A 6755-nucleotide genomic window follows, 5' to 3' on the forward strand; every position below is an offset into this window, starting at 1 on the left:
CATTTAACCTCCTTGTGTTTCTCCATCTGAAAAATAGGGATACCCATCATTTTCCTCCCTTGAAAACAACTTTTTGATTTCACAATGAAAAGTGCTGTATTAGTGCTAAATTATTTTTACACTAATCCTGCAGCAAAAGTCAGATATCACTTTGTACTTTGCACTGAGTGTTATTAACAGTATTTCACAGTGCATATTTTATTTTGCCTGTCCAAACCCAGGCTGCTTGCTCCTCTAGTAAAGCCCAAATAATAAGCCTGCAGACTGCGGAAGGCATTACATATGCTAATCCAACCATACATTGAACAGAGACAGGCACTTAGGGTTATTGAGGGAAAGTAATTTAATCTCTTGGGTATTTATGGTGCTCTAATAATCAAATATCCAGGCACTTACAGGCTTCTGAACCATGCTAGGCATGTAGATGTCTGTAGCTCCCACAATCGATTTGTCCATCCCTACTGACTAGAACAAACTGTTTAATTTGTTTCTCCTAAAAACAGTGTATTGATCACTCTAACTGACACATTTTCTACTTCTGGATTCCAGTCTCGCCTGTTTTAAGTAGTGCAGTGGCAGTCTCTTGGCCGAGAGCAACTGGAGCATGTTCCTGAAATATCTTACGCAGTTTCTGGAAAGAGCTCAGCCATTTGCTCTTAGCTTGTTGTTTGTGTACAGGATCCTTACTGAAAATATCCTGGTAAAAGGTGCTGTGTGGAAGAATGAGAGACCCACAGACGTGTGAAAGAGAAGATGTGTGAAAACTAAGAAGCTGCTCTAAGCTCAAAATGTGATTTGAGAAACAAGCAAGTTAACTTCAGGAGAGGACAGCAGGGGCCTAGTAATTGAGCATGCTGCTAGGAGTCAGGAGACATTAATTCTAGTCCTGACTCTGCCATTGACTTCCTGACTGGGTCTCATTAAGCCTCAGTTACCCCACGTCTGGAACAGGGGATAACAAAATACCTATCTGCCTTCAAGATCTGCAGATGTCAGAATTATTAGCATCATTATTAAGCAATACCTTCTGCTGGTGCATTCTCCCTATAAAGGGAGAAGTGCTGTTCATTTAAACAGTGATAACTTTAGTTCGTAGATGATGGTTTTGAACGGAACTGCCTGGATCACTGAGTCTCACCCCCTCTGCAACTCTACAGGCTGAAATGTTTCTTTCATATAGCTGTTTAGAAATGGACCTTTCCACTGATTTTTTTTTTTTCCCCCCATTGATTCCATTTAAAATGAATGGAGAACAAATGAATCTCTTAAATGGTTTGGAATCTTCTTCTTAGCGTATGCACAACGAGCCTCAGGTGGCATGTGACCAGGATTCATCACTGAATTTAGTCTGCTGGTTTGGAATGAAAAACATTTATATTCCTTAACCAAAGGACTTCCAAAGAGAATTGACAAAACATGAACCTGATGGGTAGAAGCCTGTAAACTCTTGGGTCATAATTTTCATCCAGTTTGTACCATTGGTTAAGAAGCTGCAGTTCTTTCTCATATTCAACTGCAGGTTTATGTTGTATGAGTAGAGATGCATGAGCCAAATCCTGCTCATCTGAAATATTTGATTCCGGTTCTTTATTGGGGTGGGTCTCAACTGTCTTTTCTTTTGATGACTTGTCAGTTCCCAGAAAATTTTGTGTAACACCGGCCTGATGATCCTCTACCTGTTCTATTTTCTCAGTCAGAGCTGCCTCTTTTGATCCACCATGTAGTACGCCACTCAGCATATTCTGCTTTGGCTTTATTGCAACCAGTTTTATGCTTTCAATTGTGTCTTTAATTGCGTTTAAGTTTTCCTTTGATATGATTTCTGGGATGACAGGATTGTCATGCTTTTATCCAATGAAAACCTGAAAACAGAACAATGAGAAAATAGAGTAAACAGCCATATAAAGGGGACACAATACAGCCCTGGTATACACTTTGTGCAAAAATCAAGGTATTAAGATTCCACAGGGTGTAACTCAGTGGAGTATTTACCAATTACCTCAATACACTAGATCTGTAAGATGTGCATTGTTCAGAAAGTAAAACAAACAATCCCTAGAAAATATACTAGAAATTAATCATACCAAATTAAACCCAAACTTATAAAGAAGGTTTGGTGTCCCAACTCCTGGCACTTCAGTATTTTCAAGTGAGATAAAACCATGTGGTGATCGTTGCTGACACCATCTTTTAGCCCCCATCTTAGGTCCAGCATCCGAAAGTTGTAACCTCTTTGTTTACAGTAATCATACAGACGAGGGTATGACTTTTCCATTAATGCATTTCTTTCTGCCTTTGAATCTGGCTCAAAAAACAAGCATACTGAGGCTAAATGGTTATAGTGGTATAAAATACAGCTTTGCAGCATTTCATGCTACTGCAAAGATTTAAATGCGGCAATGGGATAAATATTTCCCAAATAAAAGAGATGTTTAGAGATTATTTCATGGTTTGATATGCTCTTTCATTCATGACCAGATGGTACTACATATAATACAGTCACCTAAGGTGCACTGTTTATGATCACCATCTGCACCCATCTTCCCAATCACATTCTAGCTGTCTTGCTCATAGGGTGTTGTACACTGTAACTAAAGATTTAAACACTCCCAACCCTCTGGATGTTCACAGTCTAGATGCAAATTTTGTAAGTAGCTCCTTTCTCTAAAATTGGACTGCCAAACCCCAAGACTATAGCGCCCCTGAATGTTAGGATGAAAAGTTGAAGGAAATTTTGGGAGTTGATCACCATCTCTTTACATGCTGGGAACTGCACTTGCATAAAGTACACAAACCTCACTGCAGATTTGTTCCTGTGTGCAACCTTTGTAGGGTGGTTTCCCCTCCCATCTTTACATGCATTTTATTATTAGCATCTTTTAAAAACTCTTTTTTGTCATCTTTTAAACGTATTAGGTATAAATACCAAAATGCAGAATGCTTGACAGCTGTATTTTTAAAGGGACATGGGAGAATTCACACCCTTTATATAGACAGCCCAAATGCACAGTTACTGGAACCTCCACACCACTGTTAGGAAAAAGGAAATGTATCCAGACTTCTTCTGAAAGGTTGGGTTGGGTATGGCAGATTGGGAGTATTTTCGTGCTGACATCATGTGAAAATTTTAATGTGCGTTTCTTTTTTAATAGACTGACTTGTTCATATTCATTTGACATTTCACATGCTAGGGTCCTGGAACTCTTATTTAATTGTAAAAGAAATCTAGTGATGACTGACATTTCCACTAACACACACCTTTTTTTTTTTTTTTTTCCCCCCCCCCCTAAATGATGTCTATTTGGATGGCAAGTCTTTCAGGGCAGCTACCTGTCTGTCTTCCCACCTGCCATCCCATTTTACATGTGCATAGCACTTCATATGTTTAGAGCACTGTACAAACAATAACACATTAACCCCAGGAAGTAGACAGGTAGGTACATATTATTATTCTTACTTTACAGATGGGGAAACTGAGACAATAAATGAAGCAACTTGCTGTAGGCCAAACAGTGAGTCAAAGGGAGTCAGATTTAGAACAACCTCCTGACTCCCAGTCTTATGCTCTTTCCCCCAAACTAGATTTCCTAGCAAAATTGTGGGTACTATATAAATAGTGAATAATAATAATTAGCCCAGATGTGATACATGATGGTCCAGGAATCTCAAGGTGTGGGAGTGTCTGAGGTGGGAATGGGGCTGGTTTCTAATTGCTCTACCTTGATAACCTCTGCAAATGTAGACCATAAAGACTTTCTTTCCAGCTGAATATGGTATATTGATGTGTCCCCTAATTATAGTCCTGTCTGTGTCACTATCAGGAGGGTCCCGTTGTTTATCTTCTCCCAGATTAGCAGGCACCTCCCAGCTCCTCAGTAACAAAGGAGTAGAAGGTTACAGAGTAGCAGCCGTGTTACTCTGTATTCTCAAAAAGAAAAGGAGTACTAGTGGCACCTTAGAGACTAACCAATTTATTTGAGCATAAGCTTTCGTGAGCTACAGCTCACTTCATCGGATGCCATCCGATGAAGTGAGCTGTAGCTCACGAAAGCTTATGCTCAAATAAATTGGTTAGTCTCTAAGGTGCCACTAGTATTCCTTTTCTTTTTTAAAGGAGTAGAAGACTTTGTTTTTTCAGCCCTGCTCGCAGACTAGGGCTCCAGCTGAACTGTACTTTGTGATGAGGATTCACTGTAGACAGGTCTGTCTCCTCCATTATCCTGACTGGAATGCTCATTTTCAGCTAAAGCAACAGTTTCTAACAAAGCACTCTTCAATGAGTCTGTCATCGCTCTGTTGTCTCCCTTGTCATCACTAATCTTGGGGCTCTTCAAGGGAGGTATTTCATCTGTTCTCAGTGTTGGTAGGACCCAAATATTTACATTTACCCTTCTCTTTATTGCTGTCATGTGCCTTTTGAAGAATAACTCCTCTTCTGACAAACAGGTTTTATCCTTCTGTGGAAATCCATCTGAAAGTGCACTGGAATTTGCATGGTGACTTCTGGCCTGATCTGCAGTTTTTTCTTTGGACTGAAGAGAAATAAAATTTTCACATAAGAAACCTTACTGCAGCACCATGTCAAAATATGTACAGACTAGGGCCAAATACTGCAACACAAATTCACACACAATTGTCACCAACTTCAGTGGGAGTTACATATCTGTATGGACTGCAGGGGGTGAACTAGCGGCCCAGTGGTAGAGTTCAGCATTGTCATGTGAAAGACCTAAATTTGAGTGTTCGTCTCTTGTGGGAGTGGCGCAGACAGCACATCAAACCTATGTGCCAAAGGGAGGGCCTCGTGTTGCTAAATGGAAAACCCTCTAGACTCTCCCATTTTACTTCTTGTCTCTTACTACATCAAATGTAAGCTCCTGTTCCTCATCTGCAGGGTTCTACATAATCTTCCCCGCACCAGAATAGTTGTTTTCATTTCCTTCTGCTTCCCATGTCATTTCCTACACTTTTCCCCAATCACCTTGCCTTTCTCTCCTCTTAGAGTCATAGAGTTTAAAACTAGAAGGCCTCCTTTGTAACCTCCTTTATATCAGAGGCCACCAATATCTCCCAGCACCTGCATGCTAAACCCAGCAACTGACATTAGACCAAAGTGTTACAGTCCACAGGAGACTGAACCATTATGTGCCACAGCTAGAGCCTGGCAGACATGCCAACTCTCGCGAATTGATCGTGAGAGACACGATTTCTAAGTAAAATTAAGTCTGACTCATGATCTTGTGATAGAACTCTCAAATGTCAGGATTAGGGCTGTCAAACAATTAAAATAATTAATCATGATTAATCACAGTTTTAATCGCACTATTAAACAAGAATAGAATACCAATTTAAATTTATTATAAATATTTTTGGATGCTTTTCTACATTTTCAAATATATTGATTTCAATTACAACACAGAATACAAAGTGTAGAGTGCTCACTTTACATATTATTTTTGATTATTTTGTGCTTTCTCCTCTTCCACATCTCTTTTCCATACTCACTGGTATTAATCCTGTTAATCCCTCCTTGTATGGAAGAATGCAATGATATCAATAATTTGCCCACAAAGCATGGGAGGGAAGAAAAAGATACTGAGAAAATGCCCTGCCCAAGGACCTGTTGGAAAACTCCCTTCACTACATAGGATGGGGGAGATCAAAAGAGTCGCAGCTGATGACCTCATTCCCTACACACACTTTTTGGGCTTCCATCATTCCCCAACAGAATCAGATGCAGCATGTCTTCATTTGAAACCTTACTGACACACATTTAAAGTACAGCTCTACTGTAAGTCTATGGCTGGACAATTGGTCTGATGTTTTTCACTGATTCTTACCCTCAGAGTAAAAGCCTCTGTATTTCTCAAGGCAGCTCGACTTTCATCCTCAAGTGCTGCCTGATGTCCAACAGACTGCTTCAGCCTTCAAGCAAGGCGATGCTCCAAATGATGCTAGAAACATGCATAAGAGATGAAATAGCAAACTTTAATTTTCAGCTATTCCAAGCAATCTGAAAACAAGGGAAGTTAATACATACCTTTAAATGGGACTTCACTTGTATGTCCATTTCTCCACTTATTTTTGTACTGGGTACATGCCAATATTGTCTCTAGATATCACAAACAAAAATTAAGAGGTTCCTTAACAGTACATTTACACTTACTCCAGAAAGTTCTGTTGTTGTTTTTTAAGAAAAAACTTGAGAGGATATATCCATAGCTAAAACCAAAAAAATAGTCAATGAGTTAAATTCAAACGCTAGTTCAAGCCTCCTTCTGAAGAGTCACAATGTAAAGGTAATTTCTGAAGATTTGTAATAAGGTATCAGTTTTGTTGACAAATGATCTTAAAATGATGATAATTGAGCCATTCCTGAGAAACCCATTTCTCAGATAAGAATATACAGGACTGCTAGATACCTAACACATATTAAGGGCCAAATCCTGATTGCCTTACTTACATGAATAGTTCCACTGACATCAATATAAAGACTAGCATGAATAAGTCAACTACAGTATGGTTCACACTTCCTCTGGGGCTCACAATCCCCAGACTGAGAGCTCTCGATCTACAGTAATGGAAATATTTACATTAGTTAGGGCCCAGTCTTGCTTGCTTTACTCTACTTTCTATTGCTTAATTGTGTTATTAGTTGGTACATTTCTTGAAATTCTATGATTTTAAATTGAGCAAGGAAGAAAACACATTCCTGCAGTTAAAATGTTTTCATTGTCTTTATTCACTATTTTTCG

At 39.2% G+C, this 6755-nt stretch overlaps 1 long non-coding RNA gene across 1 annotated transcript; it reads right to left on the reverse strand.

The window, feature by feature from the left end:
* Positions 1–356: 356 nt before the first annotated feature.
* Positions 357–6092, reverse strand: LOC141985898 (uncharacterized). Its single transcript, XR_012639055.1, has 4 exons — positions 6041–6092; positions 5841–5954; positions 4389–4532; positions 357–1862 (listed from the first exon to the last, which is right to left on the reverse strand). It is a non-coding gene; the product is annotated as an uncharacterized LOC141985898 (long non-coding RNA).
* Between the last annotated feature and the right edge of the window lie 663 nt (positions 6093–6755).

This window comes from Natator depressus, chromosome 4, assembly GCF_965152275.1.
Source record: "Natator depressus isolate rNatDep1 chromosome 4, rNatDep2.hap1, whole genome shotgun sequence".
NCBI lineage: Eukaryota > Metazoa > Chordata > Testudines > Cheloniidae > Natator > Natator depressus.